This window comes from Cloeon dipterum, chromosome 1 (assembly GCF_949628265.1).
Source record: "Cloeon dipterum chromosome 1, ieCloDipt1.1, whole genome shotgun sequence".
NCBI classification, from domain to species: Eukaryota; Metazoa; Arthropoda; class Insecta; order Ephemeroptera; family Baetidae; genus Cloeon; species Cloeon dipterum.
Genome location: NC_088786.1, coordinates 41,992,731 through 42,008,300, shown reverse-complemented (window position 1 = coordinate 42,008,300; position 15,570 = coordinate 41,992,731). Strand labels below are relative to the sequence as shown.

Sequence of the window (15,570 nt, the reverse complement as noted above, 5' to 3'; positions counted from 1 at the left end):
GTTACACACTAGTCGAGCAATTATATAATGAACTAAATTAAGAAATCACATTTTGAACGATTGGTCAGTGCATTCTGCTCGGCCAGATTATCTATATTGAACGCCTCCATTCCCAAAGCGCAACAATGCACGTAGTTCTCCAACCAAGTCATCTGAAAAAAATCAATTATTTGTAATATAGCCTTTTCTATTGATTTTTATATTAATTGAGCGAAACCGGCTTATTTCCAAAGAGATAAGTGTAGTTTCCGATGACAGTCCAAAACCCGTAAGAGGGCGCATCTATACAGTAAAACGCATTACATCCATTTGCATCTCAATATATCCTCATTTTACCAATCAATTTTCCAGAAGAGTCAAACAAAGAATTCTAAAAGAATTAATCTGCTTAAGTAATTTCTCTTTAAAAAAGTATTTTTCACGTTTTTTATGCAAACGTCGCTGCTGGGACATTCAACGGTGTGCTGGCAGATAAACGGCAGGCTCTCATTGCAGTATTTGTGCACCAAGCCATTGACAGAAGTGGCAGAAATGGCGAATGCCAAACAGTGTTCTGCAGGAGTCGGTGCTGCCGTTGTTGAAAGCCAGAAATTATTCGAGGACATCAACGTGGGAGACATGTTGTAGCCCGTCGAACACCACGAGTACTGACTCAACGGCGCACAAAGCGGATCCACGTTCGAGCCACCCGTCCAATAAGTTCCAGCTGATGAATATTTAGTATTTTGGCAAGATTAAATCATTTTAAATTACCACTTAAGCTAGATAAGCAATCAAACTCCTCGAGAGACGTAATGGCCAAGAGAACCATGTTCAGCGCCTTGCACCGCAATCCAGCCTCGTTTCTTGGAACCTTGTAATTTGCTCCAAGTAATACATTCGAGTTAATACATTATAAACATTCCTACATTAACGCTTGAAATGAAATATTTCCTATGTGTGCAAATTGGTGGAGCTATTGCTGAGCCATCGGCTGAGATACAATGTTATTTTAGTTTTTAATTTTCGTGTTGTTCAAACCTGTGTTCGGCATTGGCGTTGGATTCTTTCAAAACAATAGAATTGGTTAATTAAAATAATTAATAAGATATAAAACGACTTGAAGATCGTAGCCACAAATATTGATAGACTCTATTGAGATTTGAAAATTACCGCCAAAAAGTTGTCAAAATCTGCACAGTCAAGAAGACATGGGGAAGGCTACATAAAAATGTACAATTTTCAAAAACGATTTTTAAGATTTCATTAGCATTTACAGTAGTTGTAGTTGTTGTCGTGGTTGTTGTTGTTGTTGTTGTCATCGTCGTCGTCGTCGTCGTCTTGGTTGTTGTTAATGTAGCAGTGGTTGTTGCGATTTTAGTTGTGGCTGCTAAAGTAGTTATAATAGTTGTGGTAGTAGTAGTAGTAGTAGTAAGAATGCTTGTAGATGACGTCGCCCAAGTGGTTGTTCCAATTGACAATCTAAAAACACATCACTTTAACGAAAAAAATTGCAAAATATATAAACATTTTACGTAGGAATTGGAGTGGTTGGAGAAGTTCGCTTAATGGTTGTCACAGGTGTGGTCGCTCTGAATTAATTCACATAACATCATGTAGTAATCTAAATTGAAACTACACTTTTTCTTCGTAGTTGTAGCTTTGACGGTGGTTTTCATTCCTGGTGGATCAGGCACCTCGCAAACAAAGTTGGAAACCATGTCGCACGAGATTCCCTCGAGACCCAGAGCGCTGAGACCGAGACAGTCGCCATCTTTTGACGGGTCTTTCGGTGGGAGAAGCGCAGAGGCCAAATCTCCCAGCCAATCTGTGCCCCCGTCGGTGACCTTTTTCATCGAGGTCAATAACGTGGTTGCTGAAAGGCCTAATGAGAGCGAGCATTTAATCAAGTATTCCTTTTCTAAATCACCAATGTCTCCGAGAAAATCCTTAACTGGGTCGAGCTCAGCGATCGAGCCGAGAGACATAAGCTCCAGACCTTTGTCTTTGCAAATAGTTGTAGCCTCGGGAATCGTAGCTCGGTTCTCGGGAATTATTAAGTTTTTTCCTCCGACAAAGTTCATAACCGCTAATTTATGAAAATTAGATAACAATCCTGAACTGAAAAATTACATAATAACCATCTTCAATTGAAGTCAAAGAGTCCAAACCCCTGAAAAAGTATAATAAAGTCTTGTCAATAATTCTTTTTACATGTCATAAAAATTACATAGTTGATGCATCATCCTCTTTCGGATTTTCGCAAACAAAATGGTTTTTAGAATCGCACGAGGCGTTGAAAAATTGATTCTTTTGTTGCACAAGGCAATTTCCCGGACCTCCAGGAGGATCGTCAGATCCCCAATTCGATAACAAATTTGCTCCTTCCGAAATTAGAGAAGAAAAAGACGAGAATACTGGGCTATCGAGCAAATCTACAATCACAAATTGTGAAAAAGAGAAAACAATTTAAATTTTTGTTATCTAACCAATGTACTGCAAATAATTTGAAATGTTTTCAGCTTCGATCGGGCTATCTAAAGTAGCTATTTCCATTTGGTCTTGTTCGCAAATTTTCTTGGCATCAGGGAAAGTAGCCTGTCGATTAATTTAGTAAATATTTTAGCATTTCTTAAAAATTAAAAGTCACCATCTCGTCTGGGAACTTGTACTGTTTCGCTCCAATCTTGACCTTTTTGTTAGAAGGTGCTGTAATGTGGTTGTGACAATTATAGTTAAACCTATTTAATTTTATATGGTTTACAATTGAATTCTGTCCGCCATGCTGAAAAATATCACGTGATTAGAACATGACGTATTTCAACTGAAGTATTCGTGGGGGAAACAGGAATTCCATGAATTAAAGTAATATGATTTTATAAAATTTGACGAAGTGCAACGTCAACAGTTGGGTATGATTTTTTAAAATTGAATACACAGATAGATATACCGTCGGTTCTTGTTGTGGCTCTCCTGAAAGATTGTTGCTCTACAATTTTAATAAAGAAATAAATTTCTAAATTTACGGTTTTGTGGTGGTTTTTCTTGGCGGACGTGTCGTCATTCCCGGTGGGTCGGGCACCTGGCACACGAAGTTGGAGACGGTGTCACACGATATTCCCCCGAGACCTAAAGCGCTAAGACCAAGACAGTCGCCATCTTTTGACGGGTCTTTGGGTGGGAGAAGCGCAGAGGCCAAATCTCCCAGCCAATCGGTGCTCCCGTCGGTAATCTTTTCCATCGAGGTTAAAATTGTGTTTGTCGGGATGTCTAAAACTATTATTAATAGTTCCTAGGGATATCGTTTTATCTAAAATACCAAAATCCTTAATAAAGTCCTGTACAGGTCCGAGTTCGACGAGTGAGCTCAGGGACATGAGTTCTAAGCCTTCGTCCTTGCAAATGTCTTTCGCCTCGGGAATCGATGCTTGGTCTTCGGGGATCAGCATATTTTTCCCGTTAATAAAATTCAGAACCGCTAATTACGAGATATTAAATGAAAACACGAATTAAATAAGAGCCAAATACAATCTCCGATTGAAGACAAAGAGTCCAAGCCCCTATAAAATTGGGATGTAACTTATTGTAAGTTTTTAATCAGTAAAAAATTTACTCATCCTCTTTGGGATCTTCGCAGATGAAATTGTTTTTCGCTTGGCATGAACCGTTGAAAAACTTTCCTCCCTTTTGCACCAAGCAATCTCCAGGCCCTCCGGGAGGACTTTCAGTTCCCCAATTCGATAATAATTTCGCTCCTTCCTCGATCAAAGACGCGAAAACTGGTTCGTCCGACAAATCTGAACGAAAAAATTTAAATTGGAACAGCCTCAATGCTAATATAATTTTATAAACCTATATACTGCAAATACTCTGAAATCTTTTCAACTTCAATTGGACTGTCCAAAGATGCGATCTCCATCTGATCCTTTTCGCAAATTTTCTTGGCATCGGAAAAAGTAGCCTAGTTAAACATAAATAAATTTATTGCTTCTCGCTTGCTGGGATATATTATTTACCTTGGCAAAAGGAAACTTGTACTTCTTATTGCCAATTTTAACCTTTTTTTGGGAAGGTGCTGATAATAGTTATCTTAGTAAGATTAAATTTTTATATTTATTTCAAAAATATTTACAGTTGAACATCGTGCGCCAACCTATAAAATTAATTTTATAAAATGTGCGTCGTCGATTCAAGCGGAAGTGGTGTTCGCGATGAAAAATTATATTCCGGGAATTGTTAAATTTTAAAATATTAAAAAAGCAGTGCAGAACGCGCGCACACGTCAACAATTTTCAGCATATATATGAAATTATTTGGAAAATTATATGAATCTGAATTCTTACTTTTGTGTTTTGATGTGCCATTTCTGCAAGATGTTAGAGCTTCAATTAAATATTGAAGATAATTTTAAATTAAATTTACCTGTTTTTGTTTGATTTTAAGCATTTCTTGTGGCCACAGCATTTGATTATGTAAGATCTCCGTGTTGAGGTGGTTTTAACTTGAAATATATTCAATAGAAATGGTGAAAAGAGGAAATTAAAAATAAAATTTATATACTGATGATTTTTCGGTCCAGAGGGGCGGTTACACTGATTATTTTTCCTTTAGTTTTTATGCCCGTGGAAGTGTTTCGGTCTAATTTACTTAATTTTGTTAGAAAATTCATAAATTTCCATCGTGTATACGAACCAACAGCTAATTTCTTGGTGGATCCTTTCTTTGTGTCTGATTGAGCCTGAAAATAAAGTCTATACTCTGGGAATTCTCTCAAATTATGAAAATCATACGAGAAAACATATAAATATGCAGAAGAAAGCATATTTTGTTGATTTCATCGTTACATCAAATTAAGTTTTCGAACTGACGGCAGGCACGATACTGTTTTTGATGCTAGAAGCAGAGCACAGCAGTGGTGCTTATTTCCTGTGCTAGTTTGTGCGACGGAAGTGAGGCGCTCGTGTTTGGTCGAGCGAACAGAAAATTCCACGAGTTATATCAAGGCCATATCGCAGCGAAGCGAGGTACGTTGAAATATTAAACCACGTGCAGCTCAAACACGCGTCCCTTTCACTTTTGGAAAAAAAGCTAAAAAATTCACGGTAAATAGGTTTGAAAGAAAGCCTGCAGAGTGTTTGAATCATTCCTTTTTCATCAACAGAGTGCCACAATTTCAAATACTCGCTGCTGGTTTTTTTTACCACAGCTCAAGGGTTGCAGAAATTTCTAGTAAATCTAATACCAAAAATCGAAAGCAATGCTTAACACTGGAAGCAAGAAAGAGCAAAACGACTAGCATTTAAGCAGTTGAATTTATTATTTCTAACAAACAGTATGGGACTATATATACTTTCCAAACGTTCATATCTAAATTGTAATCATAATTGTATAATTGTATCATTACTTTATGGATGTGTGCTGATTTGGGGCAGAGTTGCCCTGTCAGCCCATAATAAACTTAAATTTTGAAACTAAATTGGATGAAATTTTTCATTTTATTCTGAAATTTCACATAATTCTGTTTCATCGATGATTATATGCAACACGCACGACCCGTTTGTATCTCTTGTTGTGAACTTTCCGCTCTTGCAGACACTGAATTCTCCGAAGCTTTAAGCAATTTGATATGCATTTTAACTTCGGATGTTAATAATACACGTTGCATGGCATTACAATAATAAATCTTTAATTAGAACATTTCACCGAGCGGTTGCGGTTGACAGAGTGCGATTCTCTCGTCATCGTCATTATAAAAAATAATGAGCTTAGTTTGATGCGATATTTGTTTTATTATTCAAAAGGCACACTCAGCAATCTACTCAGATATCAGACGAATTAATTGTTAATTGAGATTTAAATCCAAGAATCACGAGATTAAAATTAAATTGAATGAAAAGGGACAAGTTCGCAACCTGCTTGGCAATAGAGAGCTGCACGTTGCATACTTTTCAGAGTGAAATCAAAATAATCACTGCACGTCGTGATAAAAAATTGTGCGCAGGAAAATCTAACCACATCAAAAGCTGGAAGAATTTGCCTCTTAATAAGATGGCACTAGCATCGCTTGTATTTTTGTGACGTCATCGAAACTCGCGGGGAGAAGCAGGTGCAGGCGAGCAGCACCTGAACACCCGACATTCCATATATGCGCGGAGGGATTTCCCTAGTCCCTTCACAAAGCATTCCATTGTGTTTTGTAGTATTTTTACTGAGATGTCTGAGAATAAACGCGTATATTTTGTCATCTGGAAAGGATTGGATAAAAATACCAGTCATTTTTCCAAAGTCTTTTGAAGTAAAAGTTCAATTTGTTGTTGGTTAAACTGCTGTTTTATTTTCTAATCTTTATTTAAGATTTCTAATCGTCTTCGTTTAATTTTATTTTGTACAAAATTACTTGAAAGATTTGAATTTACACTAAGTTTTTACCGTAAAACCAAAATTAATCTAAATTTTAAGTGGCAAGTACTGTAAAATGTTGAATATAATTAAAACCAGGCTTCATCCTCGTTGTCAATTAAAGAGAAATTCGTCTTCTTTATTTCTCGACCAGTTTCGACGTCATCAAGTACGTCCTAATCATGAGTTACAATTACAATCCAATACAAACAATGCAATAATGTCACATCTAAAAACATATAAATTCCATACAATTCTTAAAAACACCCACCTATTCATGAGGCACTTGAGGCAAGCTCCAAAGACCAAATGTAACAAATTCTAAGCCACCCCTTTGTTAAATAACAACGAGGATGAAGCCTGGTTTTAATTATATTCAACATGAAAACAACCTCGAGTGGTCGCACTTTTCAAATACTGTAAAATGGATCTTAAAAATACTCTTAACATTTAAGAATCATGTCTCGTCACTTGGAAATCAGCTATAGTCCATCTACATTATCAAAAGTACACTTCACATACCGATTGTGCTTATCAAGTGCATTCAGGCTCATTTCTCTGCCGCATTTGGCACATTTTTCCATTGTGTGACACCACTTGACATGAATTTTCAAACCTGTCTCCGACGCAAACACCTTGCCACACTTCATCTCTCCGCATCGTAATTTCTTCTCCGAATGCATGAGTTTTCAAATTATCTTCTCTATCTGTGGAGTGATGGCAAAATTGGCAGCAGAATTCCTTGCGCTCCGGATGCTGCCACTGCTCGTGTTCGATTCTGTTGTGGGCCGAGTCGAAATATTTCTTGCAAACGCGATCACTGGCGGTGCACTTTTCCAACTCTCCGTTGTGCTTTCTCTTGGAGTGATAGAAAATATCGGTATACACCCTCTCGCATTCCCAGCATTCACCACTATTGCCTCGTTTTTTGATCTCATTTGAAGACGTAGACTTTTTCGGTAATTTTGCTTCTTGGTTTTCCTCCTTCTTTCCACGGTGGTCGTTCTTTCTCTTCAAATTCCGATCTTTGTTCGCACCTGATGGATCTAACTCAGCACCTGCAAATTCCTGCGGTTCAACTGGATTTTGACTCAATCTATCCATTTTAACCTTAGAGCTGTCAACAAAAAGAAAATTAACACCGCATTCATCCTGATTTTCACCTTTTTTCTGCAGCAAATGGATCAATAATTTACCTTTTCTTGCGTGGCATTTCAGCAGGAGATAAAAATGTTTCCAACTTATTAGCAAGTAAAAAACACGAGCAACCCAAACGGGAGGAGACATCCGACTGACGAAAGGAGGAGAGAGCGCAGCAGGAATGTGAACGATTCAAAGAGTTTCATATAATATTTTTGTTTCAAAATACTTTCCACGAATTTTCTAGAAATTAACAAAACATCAATCCAGTGATTTCTCTCTCCTGCATTGATACAGGTTAAATTTTGTGCGTTTTAAAAAAGTGAGCTCTAAGCAATCCAATATTATATCTGCAGTTTTTGGACATGATTTGCATTGTAATGTGCCTCTATGTTCGGAGGCACAATGAGCATCCTGCAATAATTCTACTCTTCTTTCATTATTCTTTTGAAACAATGTGTTGCAGTCACGTACAATTAACCATTTCATATCCCCCATATGAACCTTTTTAATATGTCTTTGAAAACCGTTGCTTTGTACCATATCTTCGAAGCATAATTTTAGAGTTACCTTTTTTGCACAAAAATGGGCATGTCATTCCGACGAAAAATTCCACCTGTGCGTGCAGGTCTCCGGTCAGCAGACTGTTTGTTCAAGGAACTATAATAACAATTGACACAATTTAATACCGCATTTAATTGATATAATTTCTACAGTTTTAAGATAAGAACAAATTTCAATCTACCGTTCATGACACGCGGTTCTGCAATAATAAAAAGAAAATTAAACTAAAAAAACCTTTTTGATTGGAAATCAATCGTTTTAAAGGATCAAATCATTGGGAAAATAATCACAGATCCTTGCTTTTGATTGGGTATTTTGTTTCATTCGTCTCGAACAGGAAAAATTTGTGAATGTACACGTATTGGTACAGATTAGGGCAGGACAGAACTGGATTAAATGAGCCCTTACTTAGCAAAATAAAGGTCAACTCTTCTGTGTTCAAGGAACAAATAAAAATTAAATTAAAGTTTATTTTTAAATAAACCAATTGTGCACATATGTCATAACGTACTATTCAAGCTTTTAATTAAAAAGTTATGCTAAAATATAAAAAAATGAAATTATTGCATAATCAAATTTCTGCTCTATTTTCCATAAATTTGAGGCATTTTAGGATACATAAAAACGCAAGATTTCAATGCAATCCTAAATTTTATTTCTCAATTTGTATTTTACATATTTTTCTATTCACCAAACATGATCAGACGATTTTGATGACATATTGCTCTCATTGAAAATCAATTGTCATTCCTATTCATCATCGTCAATATACTCAAGAGGATGTGTTTCAATGTGATTTTCAACATCCGATTTTTCAGTTGAGGTGAAGTCACATTTTGGGCAGTAGAATATCTCTCGAGGTGGAACGCCTCTTTCCTCATTCCTGTGTTTCTTGGCATTCATGTGAGTTTTTACCCAACATTTTTTTACTGAGCAGTAATCATCGCAGTGCGGACATTTATAAAATTTTCGGACTAATTTGCTCGGCAAACATAAATGTTTCCTTTCAATGTGATATCCCAAAACCCAACTTTTGTCTGAGGAGTAATGGCAATGTGCACAGCGACGTTTCTTCCTTTCTCGATGTTCGTTGCGCTCGTGCTCGCGCCTTTCCTCCCATGAGGGGTAAAATCTCCTGCATCCAGGCATTGAGCATTGTTGCAGCCTAGGATGACCTTTCTCCGTCAATTGGTGATCATAAATGTTGTTTTGGTATTGTTCCTTGTTGCATGTAGCTGCTGCACAATAACCGCCATTTCCGTCCTTTTTCTCACATGTCTGTTTATCTCCTTTCTTCTTCAAGTCTGAGTCAGATTTGGCTTCTTGCGGATCCTGCGCTCTTTTCCTCTTCAAACTTCGGACTCCGCTGCTATCAGAACCTCCTATTTCAGTTCAATTAAATTAACTTACAGTTATTAAAATCACAATAGTTACCTTGAGCCTTCTTTTGCTCATCTGCTGATTTGTCACTCCGCTCTGGAACTTGACCTTGAATCAAAAGTTGATTCCATCCGTGCGAAGTTCCAGGCATATCATAAGCAACTAAAACAAAATTTTGTTAATTTTTATTCAGTAATTTAAGTACAGAATTAAAGATCTTCTTACAAGGAGCTCCTCTTGTCGATGAGTTAGTATGGCCGTTTCCACGATGATCCAGATATTCGTTTAAAATTCCAAACAAATTAGGTTGTCGGCATGTTGCTCCCTGACCCTGGTACATAGCTGCGAGCCGAAAAGTATGCTTTGCTGGAAAAAGGAGTTATACCGATCTCAAAAAGCTTTAAAAATCAATATCAGCCTGCCCACTGGCTTGCATTTTGTATTCTCATAATATTGAGCCATTTTTTTAGATTGTGGAGTTATTTTTATTATTTTTGCAAATATGTTCTAATTGTTTTGGCTTGGAAATCAATCAATGAGGTTCTTACCTCGTGTCCTGACATTGTCTCCTGAGGATGTAGCTCCAAGACACACTACCAGGTAAAAATTGCATAGTTAGTTTAAAGAATTTGTTCTTCTTACCTTGTGGCACTTCAAAGGGTAGACTTTCAATTGGTCCACGACTCTGTTGCTCAATCAGATTCTGGGAACGTCCTCTTTTAGGAATCAATTTTTTGTGATATTGTTCTAGTTTCGCTAATGTTGTTTTAAAGTCTTCCTTCTCTGAGTGAGGTTGTTCTGGTAAACCGACGCCGGAAGCTTCTGAGCAACCAGGAGCTGCTGCGACATTTTGAGTGAATGATAATAAATTTTTAAACAAGATACCTCTTTGCGAAGAACTGGCACTTTCTGCTGAGGTTGCAACTCCTAGATTCACTGCTGAGAAGAAGAAATAGTGATTTGAATTTTTTATTGATATTTTTTTACCATGTGGCACATCAGAGGGAAGATTTGGGTTTGGTGCACCCTGATTCCGCAAACTACTCGTTGGATTCTGGGAACATCCACTTTTAGCAATCAATTTTTTGTGATATTGTTCTAGTTTCGCCAATGTTGTTTGAAAGTCTTCCTGGTTTGAAGTTGAAGCTTGATCTTGCTCTGCGTACGGTACATTTAAACCGAGCGAAGATCCAGGCGCTTCATTTGCCCCTGTTTTTGACAAAGTCTCAAATATTTTTTAGTTTTAAGGTAAACTTTCTTCGTACAAGAAACAGAACTTGTCTTAGCCTGTGCAATATCAACTCCAGGATCCTTTGGTAAATGCCGTTCTGGGAGACAAAACGAGGTTTCTCGATCCTGCTGTCGACCATCTTGACCTTGAGATACGTTGGAAAAATCGGGGTAATTTTTCTGCGATTCTCTGCGATTTATACCGACTGCAATTGTTCATTTTATTAGTAAAACATTCAATTTCAAATTAAATATGTTGCATTTATGAGATCGATTCTAAGCACAAAATAGAAGAAACTAAAAACGCACGTGAAACTTGTGGGGCATTCATCTGCTGAAACTCGGATATTCCTCGAATCTGACATTCTTCCTCATCTTCAGACTCTGAACTGTATTTTCCGAAATTTAATCGGTAAGTTGTTTGAAACTTATCGGCTGAATATTTCTTACCTTTGAACAGGACCCTCTGAGGCAGAAAGTTCGCCCTTCGGCGGCATTTCTCTGCAGCGAGACATGCCGAAACAAGGAGAGAAAACGTAAGACTGAGTCACGCCGGAGAGGAAATTGCGTTTCACTACCAAGCAGATATCTGAAAAACTTCGATCACATCCGACAACAATGATCTAGCGCGTTCCAGGAACGCATGTAATTTCAAATATTCGGCTCTTCTAATCTGCTTTACTTTTGTCATTTGAATTGACGATTTTGATTTTATAATAATCGATTTTGAAAATCTGTCGGAATGCTTAAAAATTGATGATTCATACTTATTTGATAGTCCGAACATCGTAAACGCAAATTAAAAAATAATCGGTTTTGCACTACCCTAAAAATTACTCACGATATTTGGGTTTTCGGTCCTTCTCCGTCAGCTGTGTGGCGTGAATCGAAAGCTAAGAGCTGTCGTGCAGGCTCCTCAGTTCAGGAAAACTTATCGCTAGGAGGTTTTTGATCTCAACCAATCAAAAAGAGCCACGAGAATTCAGGCAACCAATCAAAGAAGAGAGTGGCTCTCCCTTATTGGCGGTGTCGCTCTTAGCTGGTAAGCCAGCCAATCGGGGAGTTGCTCATCCCTTCTCTGATTAGTCGGCAACGTTCTTGTGGTACAAATTAAAACCTCATTTAAGATTTTACCTTTGACGGGCAAAATGTTTGAGGTTGAAGTCTGGTATTCCCTCAGCATTCTTTTTTTCCAAAGCATCATCTCAGAACAATAACTTCCACGGATGAGATAAAGAGGCTACTTCCAATGTGTTTACGGATGAATAATCTGTCTTTGAGAAATACGAGAATTTTTAATATTTTTTCATATAAAAAATACTTTAAATTCTACTATATTTCGTCCTTGAAATATTGAACCTTCTAAATTAAAATTATGTCAACTTTCCTTTCTTTCAAGAAATGGGTAGTCGCGAAAAATGCGTTGCCCAAGTCGAAAGAAGAGAAAAGCTGAAAATAATAATATGTCAATGAAAGCAGCAGAGAATTTCTCTTTCCAAACCGCATTAGGAATAAATGATCTGACATGTTGCGTAATAATTTTTAAAATGGTTCACTGAATATTCTGCATTCCGTATTTCTTTGGAAAGACCATACACACCATCTTGGATTTGACATTTTACCGTTAGGAAATGATATTTCAAATCGCATCTTGCCCCTGGCCTCTGGTGCTTTTATAAGTTTGAGAAAATGCAATTTATCTAAGATGGGTTTTCATTAAAATGATCTTACAATTAAGGCTAAAGGGTACGACAGCTTCGAAATCGAGGGCAACAAGACGCATTATTTTACTCACGATTTTTAGGATCTAGGTCCTTCTCTGTCGGCTGTGTGACGAATATTAAAAGCTAAGAAGGGTGGTGTGGGCTCTCTAGTTCAGGAATAATTGCTAGGAGATTTGTTTATTCAAGGAGGTTTTTGATCTGAACCAATCTAAAATTTCCACGAGAATTCGAGAGACCAATGAGAGAAGCGAGTGGCTCTCTCTTATTGGCTGCGTCGCTTTGATAATTTTGAATTTTTGCAGAACGGACAGACTGTAGAAGCGACACGTTTTCCTAAAGTTGTCTTCTTTAACACTTTTTATCTATCAGTCTCATGATCCTTCTGTATATATGTGATCCTCGAGCTCTTTCGGTGTTTTGAATTCTCGTCCGCAATAGTAAACCATGCAAAAGTGCAAATTTTTGTGCTTGCTATAAATGTGTACGCAAATTTCCAGCAGAGCTGACCAATTAATAGTCTTCACAGTGAGGGCACTGAAACTTATTCTCATCCTCCGATGCATCTAGAAAGGGAAAATAAAGAGAAATGCACTAAATTCTTGCACGAAAACATATATGTATAATATCGATCAATTTTAGAAAATTTATGATTTATACCTTGCGCTAAAGTCCTTTTTTGTGAAGATTTGACAGTTTCAGCTGCAGGATTCACGCAAAATGTGTTTTAAAATTAATAATTTAAGAATATTTTGGAAAACCAATTTACTTCTCTGTGTACCACTTGCAACTTGAGAGAGCATGAGATGGTTTTGATTAGTTAATTGCAACTTGGTGCTGTGTCGCAAACGTAGAATTCATTTGGTTTTGGTAGTTATAGGCTTGGTTTGGCAAATACGTAGTCTGCTGAATACCCGCGTGTCCTCCAGAAGCTGTTAACATTGGCTGGGATGGAGTGACCAATTGTTCATGACATCTATGTTCGGGTCGATACTCTCCGAGCGCAGTTCCGGGCATGCCTCTGGTGCCTGTTTTCAGAAATGTTTATATTTTATTGATAAATTGTTCTTAATTCTACTTACAAAAGTTTGAACCGGTCGAGATGTGAGGAATTCCGACCCCAAAACCCGGCATTCTTTGTCTTTCCATTGAATTCAGCTCTCCGGAACGATTCAAAGCTGCTCGTCGATTTTGAGGATCGTGGGAAAAATAAGATACTTCTGGATGTTTTCCAAATGCAATTGGTAATTTTGTAAATACAGTATCCCTTTGTATAAAATTTTGACCCTTTATACCGGAAAGTTTCAAAACAAAAATTTTTAATATCTTTGCGGCCTCACAGATTACGACGCAATGGCGCGCATCACCGAGGGCCGCGTGCACCGCGGCGACGACCCGCTGCATCCGCGGCTGCAACAGCCACCAGCGCGCACCGAAATCGGCCAGTGTGTGTTTGATTTTCGAGTCGTCACTTTTTGGAATGCTGCACGACCTGCATTGAAAGACTGTCAGTGGCACAGTTTCCTTGCAAGTGTAAGGCGTATGTGAGTGCGTGTTTCTAGTGCAGCTTAATTCCCCTCCTTTCAAGGCCCATTCCGGCTCTGCCCTCCTGGGTAAAGTTTTAGCGAGATGTTTGCCAGGAATGGTGCCTTTTCTCACTTGTGCTTTCTTTTTTTAACTGTTGACAAATTGTTTTTTAACATGTATGTACACATATCTTTTGGTGAGAATAAACAAGCAATAATAATAATATATATTTTTATATATTTTCTGATAAGCTCTTTTGATAGTAAATTGTAAGATAAATGAAAGAAATAAATTATTAATGCAGTAACAAGTTAAAATTAATTATGAATCAATCATAACCATCTTGGGAAACATTTGCTGCGTAATATGGCGATACTTGATGTGGGTAAGGTGCATTCCGTGGCGGATTATGAAAGGAACTATGGCCGTGGTCCTGAGAGAATTGACTTTGTTGGGATTCAATGCTTTCGCTGCACCTGGAAATATATTATTAAATGGTTGCCAAGACAATAAATATTAAAATTTCCACTTCGCACTTATTTAGTTGTTTTTTTTGCTCTTTTTATCTCTGTCCGAGGACCGGGAAGAGCGCGCACTGCACTGGCACGAATGCTGAATTCCGAGTGCGAATAACACCGCGAACGGATAACATGGGCGCACCAGGCCGCACGCAGGGACCCAGCCCACTCAAGGGCCACTTGCCTCCGCACCGAGGACTGCATTGAAACGCTAGACATTCGTCCCGTGAAGCGCATGCTGGAAAGGTGCAAAGCAGCCCGTTGAGCAATTCGAGCATTTCGAGTCACTGAACTAACAACTTTTTGCCATCTCTGACGAATTGGGTAGCCAGTATTAGATCTCCGAACTGCTCAAATACCTTCCCATTGCTTTGACACTCCTGAGAGTGCCGCTGAACAATGCGAGCCAACGGGCTGGTCTTTCTTTTTAGTTTTTTCATACGTTTTTTTAAATTTGAAATACATAATGCATGGAGAATGCTTCGTTTTAATTTGAATTAAAATTAGTCGTTACTTTGGTGTCAAGGTCGTATTTTTGTTGACTTACTTAATGTACACGTATTGGTGCAGTTTAGGGCAGGACACGCAGAACTGGATTAAATGAGCCCTTAGCAAATTAAAGGCAAACTATTCTATATTCAAGGATCAAATAAAAATTAATAATAAAGTTTAATGTTAAATAAACAATTCTTCCAATTCTGCACATTTGTCATTACGTACTATTCAAGCTATAAATTAAACTTTTCAGTTTAAATATCAAATAAAGTTAAAATTATTGCATATTAAAATTTATGCTCTTTTTTCCATAAATTTTGAAGCATTTTAAGATACATAAAAAGAAGATGATTTCAATGCAATCCTAAATTTTATTTCTCAATTTGTATTTTACATATTTTTCTATTCGCCAAAAATGATCAGAAGATTTTGATGACAAATGGTTCCCATTGAAAATCAATTGTCATTCCAATTCATCATCGTCAATATACTCAAGAGGATGTGTTTCAATGTGATTTTCAACATCCAGTTTTTCAGTTGACGTGAAGTCACATTTTGGGCAGTAGAATTTCTCTAGAGGTGGAACGCCCCTTTCCTCATTACTGTGTTTCTTGGTA

General features: G+C 37.5%; 1 long non-coding RNA gene across 1 annotated transcript; it reads right to left on the bottom strand.

The window, feature by feature from the left end:
* Positions 1–3,872: 3,872 nt before the first annotated feature.
* Positions 3,873–4,618, bottom strand: LOC135934276 (uncharacterized). Its single transcript, XR_010574098.1, has 6 exons — positions 4,540–4,618; positions 4,402–4,480; positions 4,323–4,345; positions 4,112–4,132; positions 3,996–4,054; positions 3,873–3,940 (listed from the first exon to the last, which is right to left on the bottom strand). It is a non-coding gene; the product is annotated as an uncharacterized LOC135934276 (long non-coding RNA).
* Between the last annotated feature and the right edge of the window lie 10,952 nt (positions 4,619–15,570).